At 36.7% G+C, this 27,153-nt stretch overlaps 1 protein-coding gene across 2 annotated transcripts in view; it reads left to right on the plus strand.

Moving 5' to 3' along the window:
- The window catches only part of JAKMIP2 (janus kinase and microtubule interacting protein 2), a 1,408,623-nt gene that overhangs the window by 705,697 nt on the left and 675,773 nt on the right, over positions 1–27,153 (plus strand). For both annotated transcript variants that reach the window (XM_044069136.1, XM_044069137.1), the window contains exon 3: positions 24,849–24,899. The gene's annotated coding sequence lies outside the window, so the exon portion shown is untranslated. The remainder of the gene's footprint in view (positions 1–24,848; positions 24,900–27,153) is intronic.

A 27,153-nucleotide genomic window follows, 5' to 3' on the forward strand; every position in this document is an offset into this window, starting at 1 on the left:
ATAGTAGTTTATGGAGAAAGTTTGCTTTTTTCTTTCTTTCATATTAGACGGTTTGTCCTTGTTTGCGGGGGTGGGGGGTAGTTGAATTTATTTACAGTGTGGCTTCCTTCTATGTTCATCCTGTCCTCAGCACCTTGATTAGTCCACTGATACCTGGATGTTTAGCTCTCCTGGGCTATGGTTGTCAACTGGCTCAGATTGGAGACAATGATTTACTGGAAGAAACTAAGCCAGGAAACAGCCACCACTGCTCACAGATGATTGACTTGACAGGATACTGGAAAGCCTTAGTTTCTGAGTGATAGCTTTACTTTTGATAGGCTACTTTGTGCCATGAGGCTCAGGTCTGAGGCATGTCTCTAACACGTCCCATAGGAGAGAACACCCCAAACAACCACTCACTTGTCTGGCCTGGCTACAATTCATAGCTGTGCTCTTCATAAGGGCCACAAGAACAGCCTGATTTGTTCTGCCACTCTGTCCCTCCATCCCTCACCCCAAATAGAGAGACAAGCACACAAAGTGGCATTATTCCTCCCTTTCCAACAGGTGTTGTGGCTGCTAATCGAACCCAGGTCATCTGGGATGTACAAGGAAGGCACAGATGGTGAAATTATGCTCCAAAACGAAGAACTTTAATAAAGGATAAGTGCTTTCATTAAGTAAAATACAAAACCTCTTCGGATCAGCTACAAACTTCCCATAATCCCAGTTTATCTAAGACAAGGTAGTCACATGACCTCTTCCAAATGGAATTCTTAAAGAGGTAATAAAAAAACATAACAGCTGACATGTTACTGAGTTATCCTGAGGGACAAATTCACATGCATATGAATTATCTAGAAATAAATATGTACATATAAAAAATGTATACATATGATTGTATAAAATTCACATATTATAGTTGACTAAATAATAAATAAGTTGTATATAAAATTCATGTATATGAAAATTCAAATAGAAATAACCCAAATTCTATGAACATAAAATGTATCTACACTGTGCCTTTAGTTTTAAAACACAGCCTATAGAGGCCAATTCATTTAGTCCAGGAAAACCAACAGCACCCAGACATAAAATCCAATATAGTTCCTTATTTTCCAATGCCAACTGCCATGGACCCCCCCCTCTCATTTGGCATAACTTGGTCAATAAGTGAAAATTTAAAATGATTTCCAGGGGATTCAAGTATATGTCTGTAAAGTGCATTGGTGTTTTTTTTAACTTTAATTTCATAGATATGTTCATAAATACGACACTTAAGTTTACGTTCTGTTTTTTCCTATGTAAAAAGCTTGACATAATTGACATAGGGCCCCATACACTACACCTGCACTATTACAGTTATATCTACCCCTTGTTTTAAACATATATCCATTAATGTCAAATAGTTCCCCTGTATTAATATACATACAATAGGAACAACATCCACACTTGGACATCTGTGAGGTTCTGTCAGAAACCCTTTTCCTACCTGATTTTTCCAACAAATGTTTCAAGTTTAGCCCTCTTGTCCAAATAATAGTTGTTTATTCACTTACTTTTGATCTAATACTCCCATCCTCAGTTAATACATGCCAATTCTTAAAAATGGTATCACATACTTTATGATGGTCCACAGTAAACCCAGTAATAAAAGACAGTCTAAAACACGTTATCTTTACTATTATTGCTATTTACAACTACTCCCATTCCAGTTATATTATTACTGGATTGCAGTATTTCGGTACCACCAAAAATGGGAAGATAGAAGTTAGATCTTCTTTTATCCACCACTTCCCCTCCGATCTCATCCACAAAACACATGGGATATCCCCTTTTAATAAACATTTGTTCCAACCCATTACATTCCAAGATAAAATCATCAAAATTGGACACCATTCTTGTGGCCCTCACAAATTGTCCCTTGATGATTGCTTTTTTTCTGAGCTATAGGATGTACACTATCCAAATGTAAAAAAGAATTTGAATAAGTGGTTTTCCGTAAATTGTAGAAACACATATACAATTCACCCAGTCTTTCATCAAAAAACCATCAGGATAAGAGATGTGTTCAACCCCAACTGTGTAGGAAAATTCCATAAAATCAGTAGTGTTGTTCATCAAGTAGGGTAGAAATAGAATCCACATCTCCTTTCCAAATAAAAAACAAATCGTCAAATTTACTTTGTTTCTGACATTTATGATAAATTGTATTGAGTTTTCTCTGTGGAACTATTGTGTCATTAAAATTCAACTTCATTTAGACTGAGGCATATTGCAGAAAGGATCATTTGAAAATATTGTTTTCTAAATTTCATTACACCAATTTTATGATTCCTACAATACTTAATTAACTCATACAGAAATGTTATCTCACTTCCTGGAACAAGTATCTATAGTAAATCTGGTTAGATCAAAGAGGCAGAGATTCTTCCCATTTTTGAGATTTAAATTATTTAGCTCATTATATTAATGCCTAAACTCTCATAGCAAATATATATTATTAAAGATCTTCTTTAGAATGGCCTTAGTTTTTACATGGTCCTTTGGATGAATCTATAAATCCTGAAGACTACATTCTGATCACAATATCTCTTGTTTAATTAATTTATTATATTATTAGTGAATTTTTATTTACATTTGGCATCAAGATAATCTGTTTTCAGTAGTATTTATTTTAAGAATTTTTTTCTAGGCTTGAAACTTAATGATAAAATTAAAAAGAAACTTGTTGAAGGAAGGAAATGTTCTTGTGCTTGATTTTTTACCTATTTTAAGAATTTATTGTATTGACTGCTTTTATTTATTTTTGATTTATTTATCCTATTGATAACTCTATAGGTTGGCTGTTTCTTGAACTCTTTTCAGCACTGAGACCAGCACTCTGTTTCTGCATCATGTTACACTTTCACTGGTTTTTGTGAATGTTCAGTTTGTTCTGTTTCCTTATATGTTACAATTAAAGAGTTTTCCCTGTAATAAAGTATACTTTATCCATTTTCCTGAGTACATTTGCGAAACAGATTATAATTGTGATTTTTTTAAACTTCTTGTAATTGTATTTTATGTGGGCTGATAGAATTTGGTTATATTTCAAGTAGCTTGGAATATACAGCCTTTTAAAGGAACCCGGGGCATATTAGAGTTCATTCAGTAGTACCTTGATGTTCTAGCTACATGATTTGATAAAGAACACGCTATCTCTCCTTCAGATTTAGTAGATACAAGCAGTGGTTCATGGGAGGTGGGAGCAAAAGCTAACACAGGGCAGGGACTCCTGACTGGAAATGAAATATGCAGAAAACAATATACACTAACACTACTGCAACGTCATAGTTATATTTCTGAAGGGATATTTTATGGGAGAGGCACAAAACTTTTCTTTTTTTTGGACCTGGCATCTGCTGACTATCTGATCTTCCAGTGTGATCATCACTATTCATTTTTACTGCTAGGCAAGGACTCACCGTAGTGTGACTATTTTCCAGACAGTCATTTGGGGAGGGAGGAGGTACATTAAACTCAGTTACTTTCCTTGCACACATTCAGTAGTACCCAAGGTCTGAGCATGCAGTGGGTGTGAAGCAGGACTTCTCTCCCTTATGCAATTGATGTAACCCTCAAGCAGACATGCTCCACAGCAGCAGCAGTCTCCCCTGGTAATGTTTGATGATTTGTGCATCCTAATGACACACATTTCATTTTGCCTCTATGGAGAGGTGACCAAGTATTACCCAATTAGTCTTCTTCCTCCTTGTCTGACTCCCCTGGCACCTGTGCCACTCAGGTTGCCTGGGATATTGTTAGGCTTCATGTGTCTTCTCCATGGAGATGGCTGGCATGGACTTCTTATGCTGAAGACACATACCTTATGTTGTTGATAGGATATACTAGCAGGCCTATGTTTTCTCACATGGTTAATGTGTAGATTGCACTAAGGATTGGAGATAGGAGGATACTGATTTGTTTATTTTAACTATTTTGCTATGGTGCTGGTTAGGAAAAGTGGGAATGAGTGTGGCAAATATGGATAAGAAGCACGGCACTAAACACAAGTGATGCTGGAGGCTCAGCCTGCCCTCACACCATCACCTCCTACATGGGTAATGTGTGTGTGTGCACTTCCCAATGTTAGCATTGCTGACTCTGCCTCTGAGTCATGAGATTACCATGTGCATGAAGGTATTATTGTCAGCCACATGTCATCTGCTAACCTATTGCTCTGGACCCTTCACCAATGAAAACTGTGGTAGCTGAAATATAATATACCTGTAGCAGTGCTGTAACATATTCCTCACCTGTCACTGTCACCCAGTTGCACACAGAATAGTACATGCCACTTTGTGTGACTAGAGTATGAGCACATATAGACCTTGTGGTGCAAGTTGTGGCATTTACAAGCCTGAAGTTACATTCCATAGTGTAACCTGGTTGGTGCAGTTCAGTACTGCAACTACTGCTAGTAAGATGGCTGCTCTAATTTTGTATTCAGCCCATTTGAGCTGGTCCTAATACATACCCATACAGCATTGTGCCATATTGTGCTTTGATGTTTGGTGTTATGATGCTTTGTTGCAAATCTTGATGAAGACCCCCCCAAAGTCTCTTGTGTGACCAATAACGAAATGTAACACTTTTTTATACTTATTTAGCTAACACTTTATCCAGTTATTGAACATACACAGGCACCTTACCAAAACAAAAAACAAAAAAACATAACCAAGGTGAAGACATTATGGTGTAAATTGATTTGAACACTCACTTTGTTTTCAGTATCTTACAGGTTTTATAGCAGCTTTTGATTTTCAGTAGTTGAATCCCTGTCTGTTCTAGTACCATTTGAGTCACTATACATAACCTGCTAAAAGAAGGTACTGGAAAGAAATGCTCATATAAAGTGTTACCTAGATATTTCCAGCAGATGGAAAAGGGACAGGTTTGTGATCCTGCACCTTTAATGACTCTAAAATAAAGTCTGTAATGTATACAGCAGTGTAAAACCCCACGATAATTTAAAGTGATTTGAAATGGACCAATCAGATGAGAAGTCTTGCAGATTTTGCCTCCCATATCTGCACTGGAGTAATGAATCCATCAAAGAGGCTGGATTAGACTGCTTTTCTCTCTTTTCTATAGTAAAAAGTCTTTCTTATGTTAATGAAATTTAACTTAGCTTTGATCATTGTTGGTATATGTTGAGTGCAGTTTGCATATTTAACACAACGGACAGGAGCAGTTTGTATATTTTTTTTAATTTTACATTTGTTTACTAGGAAAGTCCAACTTGTAACGAAGCCAGTTTTCTTAACACAACGGAGAGGAGCAGTTTGTATCTTTTTTTTAATTTTACATTTGTTTACTAGGAAAGTCCAACTTGTAACAAAGCCAGTTTTCAGCAGAGGCCCAGGGAGAAATGCTCTAGACACATCTTTATAACATGGGAGGAAACCAGAGCACCAGGAGGAAACCCACACAAATGCAGGGAAGACATGCAGACTCCACAGAGAAGGTACCCCAGTCGAGAATCAAACTGGAGAACCTCTTGCTGTTAGGCGACAACACAACCGCTGCACCACTATGCCATCCAATTTAACACAAAAGAGAGGAGCAGAGATACCACAAAGCAACAGCCATGTCACATTTATAAAACAGAGGCCCTGGCACTGTCTGGTTTTGTAAAACATTAGCTACTACAGTGATGGTTACAAGTATCACCCGTTTAAGAATTAAAAATGATTTGTGATCATCATTCATAGATTTTTGTGTGGTAAAAGAGGACATGAAATTGAAGCCTGAGTAGATTTTATGAGTTACAGTATTAAATGGTGGAATGTCATCATATTCCAGTGAACTGGAATGAGACATAGCTGTTACTTAGGGTACAGATCAAATGTTGGTGATGTTATAAAAATAAACATTTTGAGCAGGAAATAAGTGACTTATTGCAATTATGTATGTTTATGTGGAGTATAGCTGGTGTTAATTATGACCATGGAATTTCTACTTTAAAGTATGCCTGTCTCTCTCTCCCTCTTATCAGGGATTGTGGGACAACAGTATTTGAGGATTCTAACAGGTGACAACGAGGCAGGGTCCAACTAGACAAGCATGCACTACTTTGAACAAATTTGTATAGTAGAAACACTAATGTACTTGTGGTTTATCTAATGTAAGGTTGGTAGTTCCATGCTATTTCCTCTGGGAGCTACTGAAATGTCTCTAGTGAACTCCCCATCCAAAGGCATGTACCCTGCCTTTAATGGACTCTCAAAACTCATGCTGACTACTTACAGAAGAAAAAAACGTATCCGCTTTATTTTAAAAGTCTACTAGTGTCAGTTTATTTGAGTTTAAAAATTATGGAGACTTTATTTCTAAGTATTGTGCGTTTTCTCATTTAGTTCAAATAGTGAACCCTGAAATATATTTTACTCTTCCCCTGCTGAATATTTCCCTGTCATAAAACTATTTGCGGAACAATACATGCACCATATGTTCAGAACCTAATGTGCTGGATCATATATTGATTGTAACATCAATTACTTTATATAAAGGTACAGAACAAGTTTTAAAAATGTTTTTCTTAGTATGTATCATAAATAAGCCAAGCTCATAATATTAACATTTTCAGGCTAAAGTTATTGATAACTCTACTAAGAATACATTACTCTTACTGCCTAATTTTTTTTTAATTGAATCTTTTCATGGCGTAAGTCTTCTCATAGTCAGGGATTAATAAACTTAATAATTTATGAAGCAAACAAGCTTGGAGTTTTATAAGAGCTGGAAAATGCTAACACAAAGCTCTGACTAAAAGTAGGTCTGGAAATCCTGTGAGCATTGTAAATCACTCTGCTGGTAACTGTGTGCTGTTTGCCATTTAATATTCCTTCTGTAGTTATCAGGGATGACTTAGGAGCAGTCATGTCCAGTATTTTGTGTCTTTTCTGTTGATGTAATTACTAAAACTGTGAGTTAGCTTTAACTGTTTCAACAATGGCCTCAGCTTAGCATAGATGCTACAATTTTATTTAAAAAGTTTATAAATTTACATAAAAAAATATGCATAAGTGTTATATGCAGATATATGTTCACAAAACCAAATGTATATTGCATTATAATGCATGTTCTATACACAGAGATATTGCTTTGAAATGTGAGTATTCTATATAAACAGAGAAAATATTTTAAGACTGCATCACTTTTATTTGATTGTTCCTTTTTTGTATAAAGTAGTTACATTTGGCTTCAAAGGACAGACAAGTGAGAAGAGTCTTTTTAAGGGGTGTGTTCAACAGTAGTTCCTAATTTATTTGACAATTGCTTTTGAATGATAGGGACAAGAAATGAGATTGCATTAACTCCCATAAATAGATTCAATACAGTGTAGGGGCAAGTAAGAATATTGCTTTAACTTTCTTAAAAAGATTGAATAAATTGACATTTGCTTTGGTTATAAGTGTATCAGTGATATTTTCAGATGTAAGCATGTAATATGCAGGAACAATTTTCAGATTTTCTTGCTAGTCAAAGGCAGTGGTCTAAGAGAAGTAGATTAAGAGGCAGGGTTGTGAGTAATTCAACAATATCCAGGGGGATAATTTGGCAATCATAGTGGTACAGTGTTTAGTCTCTCCCTCAGTGCTTCACAGTCTGGGATTTGGGTACATATTATGTTATCGAACTTTGAAAAGTTCAAACGTCATATGGTCGACACCATATGATCAAACTTTTAAAAGTTTGAATGTTTCAACGGAGATCTCCGTTCAGTGCAGAATGGGAAGATTTTCCCTTTCCTGCACTGTAGTGCGATCTCTAAGTTGGTATATTTAAAGAGTAGGGGGTGTGGGGGGGGGGGGGCTTGCCCCCTTCTTAAAATGGTCAGGTAGTTTTCTTCTGTTATTTATTTTTTAGCTTTTCGAACTTTTAAAAGTTCGATCATATGGATTCGACCATATGACGCGCAAACTTTTAAAGACTCAGTAATGTAATATACATCCCTGGGATTCACCTCTGCACCCCAGCCATTGTCAGTGTTCTTCTGATAGTTTTCTATATGTATTCTACTTTCCTCCAAGAACATTTGTGTTGATCGACTACTGTGTGTGTGTGTGTGTGTGTGTGTGTGTGTGTGTGTGTGTGTGTGTGTGTGTGTGTATATATATATATATATATATATATATATATACCTCTTTTTTCCTTATTGCAACAGGAAAGTGCAACATTCTTTCTACTATTCACAAACAGATATGTATTGATGTCTATCTATATCTATCAATATATATATCTATATATCTATCTAGCTATCTATATATATATATATATATATATATATATATATATATATATATATATATATATATATATATATACGCATACATACATATATATATATATATATATATATATATATATATATATATATGAATCTAGGACTTTTGATCGAAAGATCAAAAGTCCGAATCCATTTCCACCGAACACACTTTAATGAAAGCGCTTTAATCAAAAAAGAGCTTTCGTTAAAGTGTGTCAAACAAACAAAAAAACATTAAATTAATGTTTTTGCAGGGGAGCAAGCCAACCTGCACCCCCTATGTGGGGAGCTGTGCCCCCCACACCTCCATACTTTAATATTCTCCCTCCGAGATTGTACTACAGTGGGGAAAAGGGAATTTTCCCTTATCCGCACTGTAGTACGACCTCCGCAACAGGCATACTTACGTAAAAGTGCTTTTTCGGTGAAAAGCACTTTCGCGTAAGTATGCCCGACCGTAATGGATTCTGACTTTTGTTCTTTCGATTAAAAGTCCTAGATCCATATTTATATATATATATATATATATATATATATATATATACACACACACACACACACACACACACACACACACACACACACAGACCTATTGTCAGAACGTAGAACTGAATCCAGCTTTAATAAAGGCTAATTTTGCAAAGGAAAATTTGCAGGCTATCCTTAATGTCAGTGTGGATTGCTTCTAAACCTGAATGTAAAATAGATAAGCCTTTCAGAATTACTGATGCTTTGTCTTTTCTTTTAAATAGTGTGATATACAAATATATACTCCTGTTCTGATTCCATATTGCCTAGTTTTGTGGTCTTAAAGAAAAAGTGATTTATGTACTAAGGGATTAATAAAAATATAGTGTATATCCTTCCATAGATCTTGGCATTGAAGTTACAGAAGTGTAAAATTAAGTCTACGACCTGATGCATGTGGCCTGTCTCTTTAAAATTCATAGTCCTTTGGCTCATTATTAAATTGGTTTCTTCAAGGTTACCCTTCTGAAATGACAGCCTAAAAGCTGGGTTTGTTTTCCATCTCTGTGCTATAGCATCATACACATGCCAAACTGATTAGTACCCCTCCTGGTGAGATTTGAAGGTCATGGACAACTTCATATGAAGGATTTAAATCCATCACCTCTAGTCAATAGTCATAACTTAATTCTTAGTTTTTGACTTTGACTTGTTTTTTTAACTTTAAATGCTCAGATAATTTGTTTTTGTTTCAGCCACATTTGCTGTTTGGTATCTAGCCTCAACGATGTTTTGAAGCATTTCCGTAGAGTACAGACAGTAAAAACAGAAAGAGCAGACGACAACTGTAGCAGTAAATTGCCAGAAATACAGCAACATCCTATAGGAATACAGGAACTTAACATTGCATTAAATGCCTTACCTGTATGTCATTAATATACATGCTGGAATGGTTATTTCAAACTGAAACCAGGTGTTGAATGTTATAGTTTCACTGTGACTGCACTTAGCTTCTCACTTTTTTTTTTTTTATGCATTTCAGACCACAACCATACCAGTTCATCAGTATGTTTTATCTATGATTTGTTAAATAAAATGTCCAGCCCTAAAATTGTCCTGCCTTTCACTAGGGTTTCTGCAGAAGAAAAAACTGAGGCCAAGAACTGCACACATATTCAGTGAGAACATCTTTGGGGTCTACTGTGAAAAACCTTAGTTGTTAATTAACAGATTTTCCTTTCATGCCTATACAAAATACTTTTAGGTAACCACATTTGTTATGATGTCATAGGATGTGTTATTTCCCAATAAATATCTTATCTCCAATCATGACGTTATGCATCTGTTTTTCATTTTAGCTTCCAAAATTTGCACATTTTTTCAAGTAAGGACCTCAGCTAGTTATTGTTATATATTGTCCTTCCTGGTACATTTGAGGCATTCAAAAAGATTTTTGGATTATTTTTCTCTTTCACCTGATTTTTTTTTTTTTTTGCAGTGCTAAACTTTTATTTTTGCATTTCTTTCATACAACCCATTTCTGTAAGGCACCAAGAGCAACAGACTGTACCCAGATTGAAGTAAAGGCCATGTATGGTAACCTGGGAAGGAGGTGCAGGGCTTCCGAAATAATTCATTTTTTCCAAAAAATTCTGAGTGATTCTACCTTCAGGAAATTTATTATGGTTTATAAAGGATTTTGCATGAACTCAAAAACCTGTTGATGAAATATGTAACCCGTCAGGGAAATATGCAAAGATGTTGCTGTCAATTTCAGCATTCTCTGAGTAGGTTGATTTCATAAAGGAACCTATCTTAAATATTAGTTAGTCTTTTAATAACTTTCTTTCTATGGTGGCTAAATATATGGGGTAACCACTCCTCTCTGACGTAAATTGCAATAAAGTAACAATCTCATGAGAGGTATGCATCCAGACATCTGATTTTACATAATTTGTTCCCACATGAATAATTTTATTATTGCATTTTACAACAGAAATTTGTAACTTTATTAGAGCCTCATGACTGTCCAAAATTAAAGCATCAGGTAGTTGCATTAGAACATGACATTGTTTTTCATGACACAGAGTATTATCAGTTCCTCTAATTGTCTTGGGTTGTATAGTCAAAAGTATTTTTCTACTATCAGAACCTTTTGGTTCCATATGTTCATAATTCAAGACCTTATTTCACTGGTCTCTAAAAATTTTTGTGCTAGAGTCCTTTTCCTCACGTGTGATCATCTGTAATGATTGCATGTTCCTTCCCTTCCTCTTTGCATGTTGTTGAAGAGTTACATGTCTGTATTTATTTTGCAGAAATGTGCTAGCATGTGAAATTTCTCCTTAAATTCTGCTTAATATGCTCAGCGTTAACGCTAAAGCTGAAGGTCACCCGAACTGTCAAACAGTCAAATTTGGTGGAGTTAGGTGTTAGCCAATTCTGATTATTAACACACTCATGTCAGAAATATGTTTTCTAACATGTATTATTTACTTTGTTGGAAAGGTTGTGTGACTACATCCTTCTTTTATATATTTTACTGTTATATGGCCTGTTAGCCGTTGATCTGAAATCAGCAGCTAAGAGTGAAGCAATGCTGTTAGGAATAGAGTCCCTACTGATGCCTCATCTAAAGTAATAATGGACTATTAAATGAAATGCTGGACAGCTCTCAGTAGGAATATGAATTTCTTGTTCAATACTATCTGCTTTAATATGCTCAACTGAAGTCACTGGTTGTGAGCCAACGTCCAAAAAAACATTATTGTAAGACATCATGAAGTGAGGCAGCTGAATTTCGCTACTTGGAGCATTTTTCACATCAAGAATGATGGACATTTCAATTACTAGAGCACAATTTAGACAGACGTTATAAAATAAAAAAACATTATTTATACTATACACACATTCTCACAACACTAAACATTTTGTTTTGCAGCAGATTATTTAGAGGAAATAAACTGAACCCCTCCATCATTAGTAAATTTTTATGCCCCTAATTTGTTAAAAAGTACTCACAAAGAGATGGTTTAGTGATGCAGATTTAAAGGCACTTCCCTTGGTGTCATATACAAGAGCTGACAAAAAGATTCGATACACTGGATTTGTAATGAAATAGCACTAACTAGTAGTTACCACTTTTTTAATGCAGGCCGGATCTGGCCCCAGGGATTCAGTTTCTGAGCACTCTTACAATGTTAACCAGTATTTATGGTAGCTTATAGCTAAGTAGTCCTTTTTGCACCAGCAATGGCAACAGCAGCATCTCTTTTGGCAAAGAATAGGTAATCCCTATAAACCAGTGACCCAGTGTTCGTTTAGCAGCATGGTGCCTGATGGGCCTGATGTGGGGGATGTCCTGTGCTGCAATCTCTTCAGGGAGGAATAACAGTGTTTGTTGGCAGTCCTGGGGAAAGCATGTGGCTCCCCATGCTGTGAACACAGTAGCCTTCCTCAGGAGATGCACAGAAGGGTACACGTGCATGTTCAAGCATTGTGACCCCTGTTATTGTATGGGTTGCATATTCTCTACCCAAGTGGAAAGGCTAGGACTCATATACATCAGTTTTAATTCAGCATTCTGTGTGATTGCTTCAAATCAGAACAGAATTTGTTTTCTTTTAAAGACAATTTGCACAGTTTCATTTACCAGTGCAGGTTTTGATAGGAAAATATTATGAGTATCTAAAAACAATTCCATTACAATATATACAATTGCATTATTATTGAGAAGAACTATTATAAATGTCACACATTTAATAAAATGCACAGATCTTTATACCAGTGCTGTCAGCTAGCTGTGCCACCTCCTTACTTGTTTTCTTCTTTCCAAGATGGCCGTTTTGCATCTCTCTGACATGAATTTATGCATTGACACCATGTCTCTCATGACACCTATGGACTGTAGTCTCTTCTAGTCTCTGGTCATATCCTTCCCTTTTCTGTCCATCTTTGCTGTTGCTTTCCTCAAGAATATTTTCATCTGCCTGATGTTTTTTTTTCCTTGTATGGCTTCCTGAAGAGTACACAATACTTAAGGTGTGGCCCAATGAGGACCATGTAGATTATAAGCATCTCATCTTTGGTTCTGGAATGTATACCCCTTAAGAACACACCGCAGCATTCAGTTTGCTGGCACTGCCTATTCACACTCTGCTGAAGATGATGGTTCATTCTAGGTGTGATCAACAACCCACTATCCTCTTCCTGCTTTGCTACCATCAATTCCACTCGTCTCCTCTTATGTGAGATTTCACATCAGGGTTGCTGTGGGCCCAGTGCAGTACATTGCATTTGTCTACACCAAAACTTGTTTGCCTCTTTTCTGCCCACTTGCCCAGTATCTACAGCTGCTTTTTTTGATTGTTCTCTGCCTTCAACTGCTGCAGCAATCTTTATGTCATCATTGTAGAGGCTGATCCAGTTGTCTGCTCCCACCCGTATGCCTAAGATAAGTATATTGAAGAGTGCTGGACACAAGTCTGAACCCTGTAGTACTCCACTAGTTATCTTCCTTATAAGTGGCATTGCCCACCTCACTGCAACCCTCTCTGTCCTACCATCCATCCATGTAACAATCCAGTTATTAAGTTTTGTTCCTACCCCAACTTCTCCAGTTTCTCCATCCTCCATGTGTCATGGGCTTTGATGAAGTTCAGGTGGACCATGTCTTCCAGTACTGACAATTCTTCTGGTCATTATTTCATGCTGATTATTGTTGTTGTACAGATTATCTTCTAGGAATGCCACAAGCCCTTCTAACAGAATTTTCTCCATGACTTTTCCAGGACCTTTAATTGAACTAACAGGCCTATAGTTCTCCCAATTTTTCCTGCTCCCCTCCCTGCCTCTACAGTGGTAACACACTTACTGCCTTCCAGCCGTGAGATTCTTCTGCACTGGTCAGTGATCTGTATCCATCAGGGAGTCTGCTGTCATGCTGGTCTGATTTCTGATGCTGCTGGAGATATCCCATCCATTCCTTGGATTTTTCCCTCTCTACGGACTGCCATTTCTCTTTCATGCACCTGCTTTTACATCCTTGTACCTTTCTAATTCTCCATATTGTTCCGTTCCTTTGTCTCACTATAGTGCCCTAACATTTCATTTCACTGTGAAGATTAAAATAAAATATGAATTCATCACATTTGTTTTTTCTCAGTGTCAAATGATCTTTCTCCAATTTTTGCACAGCAGAAAAGTCTGTATCCTTTTCCTCCTCTCTGTTATTTACCTAAATTCCATTGTGGCTTCACTTCCTAATTATACCATGACCCCCCCCAAAATGTGCACGCTGATTGGCCAGCGTGCCCGTTGTAAATCGAGTTATACTAATGGAAAAAGGTCCGGTCGCCCGGACTTTTTTCCATTAGTATAACTCATTTTTTAAAACACTGTCTCGCTATGTTAAATGGGTTTAACATAGCGAGATAGCTTTAAAATAAGCAACGGGGATCTCCGTTGCTTATTTTAAAGCTGTCTCGCTATGTTAAACCCATTTAACATAGCAAGACAGCGTTTTAAAAAAAAGCAATGGAGAAAGCAAGATCTCCGTTGCTTTTTTTAGTGTCTCGCTATGTTAAATGAGTTTAACATAGCGAGACAGTTTTAAAATAAGCAACGGAGATGTCCGTTGCTTATTTTAAAACTGTCTCGCTATGTTAAACTCATTTAACATAGCGAGACTAAAAGCAACGGAGATCTTGCTTTCTCCGTTTTTGCCCACAGCTCTGATGTACTGCGCAGGCGCGCAGTACATCAGAACTGCCGCGGATGCCAGACATCTGCGGAAGGGCAGTAAACAGGCATTATACTATGCCATTATTTAAGAAAAGTAACAGTTTCTTTTCTTAAATAATGTCATGGTATAATAGCATAACCACGCCTGGATGTGGGTAATGCTAAATTACCACGGTTGGCTTTGTTTGGTCCCTCGGGCTTCGCCCTCGGGACCAAACCACGCCAACCATGGGTAAATTTAGCATTACCCACACCCAGGCGTGGGTTATTGCTATATTATTTCCTACCAATCCATTTTCAGTTTGAACTTTTACTACCCTCACTACCTTTGGTAATGTACTGCTACCCTTCTTTTACTCTTCCTCCTCCACCTCCCTACCTTGTCCATTCGACATCTTACAAGACTTATCTTTGCCTTATTTTAATTCTGTATATCTGTGCAACCACATTGGCCTTCTAGTCTTCTTTTGTCTGTTTCTTTTATTTCACATACTTCTCTGTAGTCCCAAGTAATCCTTTCTTTAACAATTCCTATAGTTTTAACTTCCTCATTTTGCTGTTGGTCTCCAAACTCATCCTTTCTGTCTTCCCCAGCTGAACACAATACAGTCTTCATCTCTGTGTTTGTATTTCTATCCACCCTCCATTCTAAACTAGATGTTGGCATAGTCACTGCAGACTAATGGTTCTTTCACCCACCTGGACATCCACATAACTTTTCGTGAGGACCACATCCTTTCTAATACTGCTGTGCACCAACTGGCTGACGAAACTGTCAAGGTCTAAGACCACGCCCCCAGTACTCTGAAGACTGAATCTGTTGGCCTTCTGCTGATAGGTGTAGATCATTAATGAGTTTTATTCTGTTCCTTCTGCCTAGTCTTTATTCTGTATTTCACTCTCCCATCCTCTTCTACTGATGTTCCTTGTAAATTATCCTCTTTATCAATCTCCAAGCTTTCCTTCTTACTTGGGTTTAACTGCCAAGAAACTTAACTGCGTTCCATGATCCATTGCTAGTTTGGTGTTTATCCTTCTTGTTGTTCTTATATCAGATGCCCTCCTTTCTGTAGATTGTCACTCCATCTCAATATTTCCCTTTGTTACTATTCTTGAACAGCCTACAGCCATACAAATTCATACCCCCAACTCTGTCACTGTCTCTGTGTCTCTATCTCTCTTTCTCTCATCCCATTTGTCCATGTTTCTTTGACAGCAGCAATGTCCACCCAGCCCTCCTGCATCACTACTTGTAGCTCCCTTATTTTCCTACTGTTTTGAGTCACCCTTGTTTGTTCTTCTGTAATGTTCTGTATCTGCTTTAACTTTCTATATCTTGTCTAAATAGAAACCTTCTCTTCTGTTTTTTGACTCTTTCTCCCAAGGTTTAACTTAGTTTAAATATTCTTTCATACTCGTGTATCTTTCTAACAATAAGCAGCACTCTCCCTTTTGCTCTAGTATAGAACCTGTCCATGATATATGGATGATCTTTCTGCTAGAAATCCCTCATACATCTAACAGTCCCTGGCATTTCTTTCTTTTCTGCTATTGAAGGTGACACTTCTGAGAAATCTACCTTCAACCTCAACTGCTGTCATATGTCTGTCACTTTCCTGGTCTTGCTTGCTTCTATTTGAGCTGTTTCCTCTAACAGGGTATTGGTGCTGTGATGTGCTTACACGCATCACAGCATCCCTCTGTGTCTCTCCTTGCTGATTAGCTTGGTCACCTTTTCCTGCATTTTACCGAGTCTAACGCCAACACATTTTCAGTGGAATATAGTCTCTTTTTTTACTGGCCAAGTCTCTTCATCCCCCTTTGTGACTGAGTCTCCAGACATAAAAAATCAATTTTCCTCCTGAAGACTGGCGCTCATTTTCTTTGCTTTCTGCCCCATCTAACTCCCTAACCTATCTTCAGTTCCATTTTAAGCCTAGCCAGTTTCCCTTTTTGTGATTAAATTAACCTATCCCACTTGGTTAGAGATTGGCCTTACCTATCCTGTGGTTGATAATTATATATTACTCCAAATGAGAATCACTGAGATCATGCCATAGATAATTTGGGGGGCACATGCATGGGAGAGCTGTCTTAGTCCATTAGTATTACAGGGGCAGTCCTGAGGTAAATATTTTGGTCCCCCTGCATAGACCCAAGTTGGCCTTTAATATGGACAGGATCCTGTATGGACAACTCCGCTTTCCCTTCATCACTTGTGAGTGGTATCTGTGCCTGTCTTTCCATCTTTTCTTTTTTCACTCTGCATTACATTTTGTGGCTGCAAGCCCCACTTTTCCCTTCTGCATGGCTTTGTTCAGTCCTTCTTGCCTGTATTTTCGTGATGGCCTCTGCCCTTGTCTACCCATCTTGTGCTTTTCTCTACTCTGTCATTTCCTGTCCCATCCTGTCTGGTAGCTGGAATGTCATTGATGGATGTCTGCTCACTACAGTGGATTATAACCTATTTATTAATGGGACAGCTGTTTGTAACCTTCTCATAAGTTGATTTATGCTGATGGTATGTCATGTTCTCTTTCTGTACTAGTCTGGCTATTTTTTGCAATATTGTCATTTCAGCTGATGATAACATTTGAACCTTGACATTAATTCCAGTGGAATTAGTTTATGTCATCATGCTGTGTGTATACAGTAGATAGGATGCCAGCTCATGTTGGAACCTATGGAATGAATGAGATTGTATTTAGCTAGATGTGGTTTGCCTGGTTAGGGATTTGGCTGACTTTACCATATCTTCAAATATTCTGGTCTGTGAAGTACCTGGGAGAATAGTTTGTTAGCTTTGGAGTGTCTGAATGGGAAGTTTGGAGATATCTGCTACTGTTCACAATATCATGTATATATAAAAAAAACATAAGTAATGCAGATTTTCATCAGAATGAGTGATGATTTGATAAAGTGGCTCAATGTATAACACATTAATCAGTGTGCATTTCATCATTTATGGGGATGCCTTTGAGTTATTCAGACTTAAATTGTACCCATTCCTATTGTGGTTATACAGTATTACTCTGAAAGTTAAAATAGCTTTGAATAACCTAACATTATTTTGGTTTACATGTTAAGATGCTTGCACACGTAAACCACACACACACACACACACACACACACACACACACACACACACACACACACACACACACACACACACATACACACACACACACACACACACACAAAATCACCCCTCCCTTCCTTCCTTGTACCCCATTCTGCCTAGTTTTGCACATTCTTGAGTCACATTGTAAATGATCAAGTGACTCAATAAATTTGCAGTGTCATTTTTACAGACATAGTGAATGCCCACAGAAAACTGATTTGACGCCATTTCCAGGAATGATAGCTAATGGTGATTATTGTAGCCTGCTGCTCAGTTTTGTGTAGAGGTCTTGGTTGAACTCCGAACCATCTGCTGCATGGCAGAACTGTGTTTTCTCATCACTCCTCAGTCAGTTCCTAGCTTTGGAGATGACAGAAAGACTGTGATTGTTATCAGCTTTAGCCTATAGCACTGTCATTTCCTTATACTTAAAAGGGGCAGTACATACTACAGCATGCTAGTAGTTGAAATGATTGATTGCATTGAGGGTAGGAGTGCAGGACACACTGAAAGTGATTAATACCCAGCTGCCTTTTCTCTGTTTTGATCTCTAAGGCCTGTCCTCCTCTTGTTTTCTGTGTGTGTACATACAGCCTTTTTATTTAAAATTGTGCCAAGTATGTAATTTCCATTATCAGAATTCAGATGGCAGGGATGCTTAGTTTAGTTTTATTTGAAACACATTTGGGTTTTCATGATGGCTAGTTCTCATGTATTCCATCTTGCAGTGACCATGGCATTAGGTATAACATTAAGCAAGCTACAGACAGTGCAGCTGCTTTTGTGTTGAGGAGGGCACTTTAGTAACGTTAAAAGACTTGTATTTGTTTTGATTTAATGTGGTTTTCTTTCCACGATTTTTGTTAAAGCTCCACATAAGACAGGTTCATAAATAAGCACTAGATAATCAGTGTGCAACCCATTACATGTCTGGTCAATAACCCATATTCAAATGTTCCCTCAGGCCTCAAGGAGGACAACAGAAAAATAGACTGAGGTCATACCTCTAACCCTCTTAGAGCACAAAATCTGGATAGAGCCATAAATAATGGGGAGACAGAGGTCCAAAAATAGGGACACTTTTGAAATATTGCTCTTCCAAACTTAGAAAGTAGATAGAGTAACAGGTTTTGCATTAGCATAAGCTTTCTAAAAGATATGAAGTCTGAAACTCAAATTTCTGTCATTATTTTCTGACTTCAACCCTGAATGATTTACCAGAGATTTGCCAGAAAAACACAATTTTATGGGAAACAGACCAAAATATGTGGCAAAAATCTGGGCATTCTGTGAAAATATGTAGAGTTGAGAGGTATGAGGTAGAATTTGAAGTTTCACTTCACATCCAGTTGTCTAAATGTACATCGAAGGCATAAGGGGTCTATTGTGATTGACATGTCATGGGAGTGTGTTCCAGAGGTGACAGATATACCTACATATCCTATTAATTTGTTGACGAAGGTTTAGTTCATTTACCCAGGTATTTGAAGAGCCATATGTTACGCAAAGAAATAAGGTCAGTGAAGGCCAGATCATTTATGCTTAAAAGGCTAGACACAGATCAGAAAAGAATATACTGTATTAGACTGGATATAGAAAGAGGGCTGCAAGTCTGCCCTGATAACTAAGATTTGTTGATGGCACTGATCTTTTAGGGGTAGGGATTTCTGAGGTTTCTTAAGCTGAATGATAGTAAGTATATGCCAAAAGAGGAATTTTTTGAATTTGTTTATTAATTTATTTATACATTTGTTAACCTTATAGGTACACTAGTCAAAAGACCAATAACCCATATTCAAAAGTTCCCTCAGGCCTCAAGGAGGACAACACAAAAATAGACTGAGGTCATACCTCTCACCCTCTTAGAGCGCAAAATCTGGATAGAGCCATAAATAATGGAGAGACAAAGGTCCAAAAATAGGGACACTTTTGAAATATTGCTCTTCCAAACTTAGAAAGTAGATAGAGTAACAGGTTTTGCATTAGCATACGTTTTCAGAAGGGTATGAAGTCTGAAACTCACATTTCCATCATTATTTTCTGACTTCAACCCTGAATGATTTACGGAGATTTGCCAGAAAAACACAATTTTATGGGAAACAGACCAAAACATGTGGCAAAAATCTGGACATTCTGTGAAAATATGTACAGTTGAGAGGTATGAGGTAGAATTTGAAGTTTCACTTCACATCCAGTTGTCTAAATGTACATCGAAGGCATAAGGGGTCTACTGTGATTGACTTGTCATGGGAATGTGTTCCAGAGGTGACAGATATACCTAGATATCCTATTAATTTGTTGATGAAGGTTTAGTTCATTTACCCAGGTATTTGAAGAACCATATGCTACGCAAATTAATGAGGTCAGTGAAGGCCAGATCATTTATGCTTAAAAGGCTAAACACAGATCACAAAAGAATATACTGTATTAGACTGGATATAGAAAGAGGGCTGCAAGTCTGCCCTGATAACTAAGATTTGTTGATGGCACTGATCTTTTAGAGGTAGGGATTTCTGAGGTTTCTTAAGCTGAATGATAGTAAGTATATGCCAAAAGAGGAATTTTTTGAATTTGTTTATTAATTTATTTATACATTTGTTAACCTTATGGGTACACTAGTCCAAAGACCAATAACCCATATTCAAAAGTTCCCCCAGGCCTCAAGGAGGACAACACAAAAATAGACTGAGGTCATACCTCTCACCCTCTTAGAGCACAAAATCTGGATAGAGCCATAAATAATGGAGAGACAAAGGTCCAAAAATAGGGACACTTTTGAAATATTGCTCTTACTAAATTAGAAAGTAGATAAACGGGCTTTGCATTGGCATAAGATTTCCGAAGTATTATGAAGTCTGAAACTCAAATTTTCATCATTATTTTCTGACTTCGACCCTGAATGATTTACCAGAGATTTGCCAGAAAAACACAATTTTATGAGAAACAGACCAAAAATATGAGGCAAAAATCTGGACATTCTGTGAAAATCTGTACAGTTGAGAGGTATGAGGTAGAATTTGAAGTTTCACTTCACATCCAGTTGTCTAAGTGTACATCGAAGGCATAAGGGGTCTACTGTGATTGACATCATGGGAATGTGTTCCAGAGGTGACAGATATACCTACATATCCTATTAATTTGTTGATGAAGGTTTAGTTCATTTACCCAGGTATTTGAAGAACCATATGTTAAGCAAAGAAATGAGGTTAGTGAAGGCCAGATCATTTATGCTTAAAAGCTAGACAAAGATCACAAAAGAATACACTGTATTAGACTGGATATAGAAAGAGGACTGCAAGTCTGCCCTGATAACTAAGATTTTTTGATGGCACTGATCTTTTAGGGGTAGGGATTTCTGAGGTTTCTTAAGCTGAATGATAGTAAGTATATGCCAAAATAGGACTTTTTTGAACTTGTTTATTAATTTATTTATACATTTGTTAACCTTATAGGTACACTAGTCCAAAGACCAATAACCCATATTCAAAAGTTCCCCCAGGCCTCAAGGAGGACAACACAAAAATAGACTGGGGTAGAATTTGAAGTACGCACCTGGCTATAAAGCAAAGGACATGCACACACTACTGACAGTAAAATGCACACATTACAAACTTGAACAAACATAAAACAAACAACATAATGTCAGCATGGATGAGTACAGCAGAAAACTATACATAAATGAATAAGAGAGAGTTGTATACAACAATGACAGCTGCTGACCCTTTATCCCATCTATGAGATACATGGGTCTGATGAGACATGAGTAAATAGGAATTAAGATTAATTGTATCTAGTGGAGATGCCTTTACAAATTAGATGGACCAGATAAAAGGCTTTTTAAACTGCTGCGAAGACATGATGGTCATAGATAGATCAAATAGCAGCACAATTTACAGTCTTCTGTAGACTTAAATAACTATAAGTCAGCAGTGTTCGCCCAAAGGTCTCAAAATTAGATTCCAAATAAGAGAGGGGACTAGCACCAAGCCCTGTGGTTGTACCTTGCTTGCTTTCAGAGGTGGCAGCTGCGGTTCTAATTCCTTGGGTTCTGTCACACAACCATTTGGATTTATATTCAAATTTACAATTATCAATAATGCTTACACAGGTAATAGTGATAAAGGCCTTGACCAGGTTCATATATACTGTATGTACTACAGAACCATCATCCATTGCACTGATGGCTTTTTCAGAAAAAAAAATCACTTGGCTAGAAGCTGGACCTTCCTCTGGCAAAACCAGATTGTTGAGAGTCCTTGTGAGCTTTTCAATGTCCAAATTAATGAAATCTGAGATAATACACTTTATAGCTTTACACATGAAGCTAGTAAGTCTAATGGGTCTGTAATTACCAGGGTCACCATTGCGTACCAGTATTACATTGGCTGTTTTCTAGGCTTTGGGAGTGTAATCAGTAGAGAGGCCTATATTAAAGATGTTAAGTAGAGGTTGACATATGTTATTGATAATCAAGCAACTTGGTATGTTGTCAGGGCCAGTGGATGAGGTGTTCTCAGTTTTTGAGAGGGCTGAGAGGACATATTTCATATTATTTAGAGGGAGTAGCTGAAAACTTATAGTCTTTCATTCAGTCATCAGACCCATTAGCCCAAAAGAAATAACTTAATGTAGTAATAACGAACAGATGCTGGTTTGCACACTTACAGAGCTTCATAATTCCCTCACTTACCCAAGCTGTCATAACTGTCACTGTCCACTCAAACTATATATGCCCATTCACAAGTGTTGTGAATCTAGAATCTTCAGTTCTTTGAAAGCTGCTGTGATAGTCCAACTGTTATCCTTATAACTGCCTTCAGTCAGAAGTTATCCTATCTCCCTCACAATGGTCATTCCCACTTACAGCAAGAGATGGGAAGAAAAAAGGGATTCCTTATGTGGCAGCTTTGCAGGAAATTTCTTTTTTCCCCTGACCTGTCTCAAGACTAGCATTCATTACACTATCTTCCTGTATTTCTGGAGGTACATGCTTCCGTATCTTCATGCTGTAGAATGGATAAACTATGTTAGCTTCCCTAAATACTTGGATAAAGACTCACTTACATCTGAGTTACAGTCCTCTTTAACATCTAAATAAAAATTCAGTACCAGTGACAAATTAATACAACATAAATCCTTACTCTATATAGCTCAGAGCATCTTTCAGTGTACATATGTACATAACAACTAGTACGTTTTGTAAATTCCAGTATGTTTTATAGTAATGCATTGAGAGGTATGAAATGGTTTCATTCCATACTAACATCTGGGTGGGCGGAAGAGCAATGAAGCATTTGGAGATAAAATATTTTTATTCTATATTATTTTTCTTGTTTTCAAATTTTTTTATTACTACATATTTTCACAGATTTTTACATATTTCTTACTTTCAGATACAGTTGGTTATAAACACTGCAGTTAAATCATACACTTTATTATTTTTCTTTATAACAAGGCAAACTCTTTTTGTTACATATGAATGTTTAGTTTCTTCAAATAAGTCTTTTTTAACATTGCTGATTCAACACCATGGGTTAATTTGTCCAGTGCTATTTCACTGGTATCTGCCAACTCTCTGATCTTACCCAGACTCCTGCCAACTCTCTAGCCATATCCAGTCTGCTGCTAACAACCACTGGATCATCTTGGTCTTCCAACTGGATTACTGTAGCAGTTAAGATTCATCAAAATCAAAAATACAAAACCCACAGCTCCCTGACCTCTATTTCTATGCTGTGCCTTTTACTTAATGGCCAGACCCTTCCTCTTCATTTATACCCTCTTACTTCTACCCTTCTTGAGCTTTGTACTCACACTTCTAAGATAACCTTTCTTCTTTCCTCCTTCCCATCCCTTCCTCTTGAGGGATATCCAGTGCTCACCTTCTACTTTTAAATTCTAAGCCTCCATCTAGGCAGCCATTGTGATAAACCAGCAGCTCTGCTTGACTTTTTATCCACTCTCATTTTTCTTTGATTACTTTTCCTTTAATTCACATGTCCTTCTTCCCACAAAGACCTCTCAAATTCTTCTTCATAATTACGTCTAATTCTGTCTCCCAATATGCAGCTTCATCTTTAGTCCTCGTTTCTCACACTGTGTCTTCACACTGGCCTGTTTGATTAGCCCCACTAGTAACCTGGGACAGTAGCATTTAATTAATACATGTCTGGAAATAATTTGAGATTACAACCCTCTCTCTGTGTGGTGTACTGTTTTTCAATGGCATCTAACTTCCACTTAACTTGCTGAAATTCTTCCACTTGGAAGCTAGTCAGTATCTTTAACAATTAAATTTTTGGCTTCTTCCTGATACTTGTCTACAAAGTAGATTGTGTTCTGATTTTGTCCAGATAGTTTTTGTTGCATGATGTCCATATCTAGTGTTAAGCTTGGCCAGAAAGCATTAAGCTTTTTATCCACAGTAGCCCTCCTGTTTCAGACTTTCCACCTCACTGTTACAAACAGTGGTACTTTTTATTCTGCCAAAGGCTTGTGAGTATCTAACATGCATCACAGCCCCTCTGTATGTAACTTCTCTCATCCAGGTGTAGAGATACAAAATTAAGCTTGTAATGAGCTCACCAGCATGCTGATAGATAACATCTTGATCTTAAACATGAAAATGTAAAGACAAATTATATGACAGCTTCCTGTTTAAGAGTACGGCAGTAAATCTTGTATTAGTTTGCAGGTTTTCTGCTACATAATGATTTCAGACTTAGATTTTTATCTGTTTTCTAAATTATCTAGCAACAGTAGAAAGCCTCATAATCTAGTGTAATTTTAAAATTCCAAGCATACATTGAAAGAACTTATGAATACAAATCCATAAATGAATGTACTCCAGTGGGAAGTAAGTGAAGAACTGCGGATTATTTTAAGGGTAGATAAACGTACCAAGGGAACTAATTTGTTGGACCTGGTATTTGTGCATTGGGACACAGAGACTCACCTTTAACTGGTACTGACCAAGTACTACTTTATATCTGCATATTACTCATCAGGGACAGAAGACCTTAATATAGTATTTTTAGAATAAATTACTGAAAGATAAAGCTTAGTTTAGAAAGCACCGATGTTTCAGTTTGTAGTCTGCTTTTCAATTTGATGGCATTCACTCTTTTATTAATGGATTTTCAGTCTTTTGATCTCAGAAACTATAAAATATATGAACTATAAATTACTGTGCTTCCTGATGCTTTGATATTTTTGTTTCAGATGAAGAGTCTTTCATGCAATGAGAGTATGGACTTTGATGGATGAACAAAGGTAAACTTAATTGTTTCTTTGCATGAAAACTACAACTCTTTATGACATTTTTTATATCTGAACTGCATGTAAGAAATAAGACATTCATGTTTAAAATACTATGAATTAAATACTATGAAGTTGCTTATTATAATTAATAATTTGTCAATGCAAACTAAGCAGTTGCAACTCTAGGCTTGAATAAGTGTAATTTGTGAATTATATTTTATTTACAACAGGGACTGTTCTTTGACAAAATGCATTTAGCTTGCCTGCTTCAGTCTCTCTTATACATTGTAACATTTTCCCCCAAACTTATGTAAAAATTTGGACCACAAAAGAATGAGTCATATGTATATACACATGGCAATAATGTTAAGCTACATTTTTGTTCATGTCACATTCATTGTCACATTTCACTGGGCATTGCAGTTATTTTTGTAATTTTAGGTTGGTCTGTCTGATGTTACCCAGCAAGTACTATTCCATACTATACCTCTTCTCAAGCATTTTCCTTGCCTGGTATTATTTTTTCAGACACTATTTGACAAGTATATATCTTTCACTGAACCATAAATTCTTGTTTTAAATGATCATGTATATAGAAGTGCGACATTTCTTCGCTGCACTGTTTTTCGCTAAAGTGCATTTCTGTTTAAATGCACTTTCAGTAACATGGATTCCTCTATTTGAGTTTCAGTAAAGTGTCTTTTCAATGGGTAGAAGTAGACCTATATATATATATGTGTGTGTGTGTGTGTGTGTGTGTGTGTGTGTGTGTGTGTGTGTGTGTGTATCTCAGTGTATTACTTAACATTAGTAAACAAAAGTGTAAATGTAAGAATATATATGAAAAAATATACATACATATATAAAAGGCATATAAAGGTGAAAGCATAAATGCTTGTGTCATAAACATGATGCCTTTTGTTTTAAAACACTTGAAAGAAATATATCCATTCAAAACCGGGTCTACACCTGCATTTAGCCTTAACTACAAGGTTAATTATTTATAATCCAAAATAGTCTCTGTGTCCCTTCCTCTTTCACATTCATTAACCCTGTCTGTAACAAAAAATAAAGTCATCACAATGCATTATTAGATTTCCTTGACTTAATGTCCTACAGGAGTTAATAAATCCTGTCTTGAAGCCTTCTTGTAGTTTTTCCTACATAATAAGTCAGGAAGTATGTATAGGTGGCTTAAATACAGCACACACTGATAGTGTTACAATTGTAAGACCCTGGTCAACCAACACTTCTATTGAACCCATTGATATTTACATAGGGACCATTATTCATACAACTACAATATTTACATTTTCTGCATTTGCCATTTTTCTGTTTATGTGTTTCATTCAATCTCTCTCCTTTTTGCTTTCTAAATATCTTTGATATTTCTTCCTTTACTATAAGCAATCTGAGGCAAATCACCCAGATTGCCATTAAGTTCCTGGGTGAAAGCCAAGTTTAAAGTGTTTTTTTCAACAATTCTACTGACCAAAGGTACTTCCCTATTGTAAGATATAACTATTGCCAAATTTTAACTTGGCATACTCTGTGCTATGCTCCTTTATGTTGTGGTATTCATTGATAACATGCCCAAACTTGTTGTTTCTTCCCCTAATGATTCCAGTTTTTATTTCACTTAGTAAACTACATGGATAATCCTATTTAAAAAGTATGTGTAACTTTATCTAACTTATCCATTAAGCTGTCACTAATCTGTCTAGCCAAGTGCACCATTTGCCTATTGACTATGCTTCACTTTTGATGGTAGGGGGACAACTATCAACGTGTAAATAGGAATTTTTCATTTACCTGTATCAGATAGCTAAATAAATCTATTTATTTATTTATTTATTTATTTGACATTTGTTTACTGGAAAAGTCCAACTGGGTAGGAAACCCATTTTCAGTAGAGGCCAGGGGAGAAAAGCTCCAAAAATACAGATAAGAGAAGATAATATTTAACGATAACATTTTTAACAATAGTGGTACAGTAAGCAGTATTGATAAAATAAAAGTAGATAATACATAAAATATTCTCATTTACGTAGTAACAAGAGGAGAATGATACAAGGTAGACATCTAATTTGTGCACATATTGTCCTATTTTTACAGACTTTACAAGAATGCTTGAGGTTTATAGGTTTATATTGTACTATAGTTGTCATTGATGCAAACAGACATTGAATTGCATTAATGGAGTAGAGTTTGCTGGAGATAAACTACTGTGTAATAATAGAGGTAGGTAAAATTCCTGAAAGGTGCC

Source organism: Protopterus annectens, chromosome 4.part0 (assembly GCF_019279795.1).
Source record: "Protopterus annectens isolate FY-2018-M chromosome 4.part0, PAN1.0, whole genome shotgun sequence".
Taxonomy (NCBI): Eukaryota; Metazoa; Chordata; order Ceratodontiformes; family Protopteridae; genus Protopterus; species Protopterus annectens.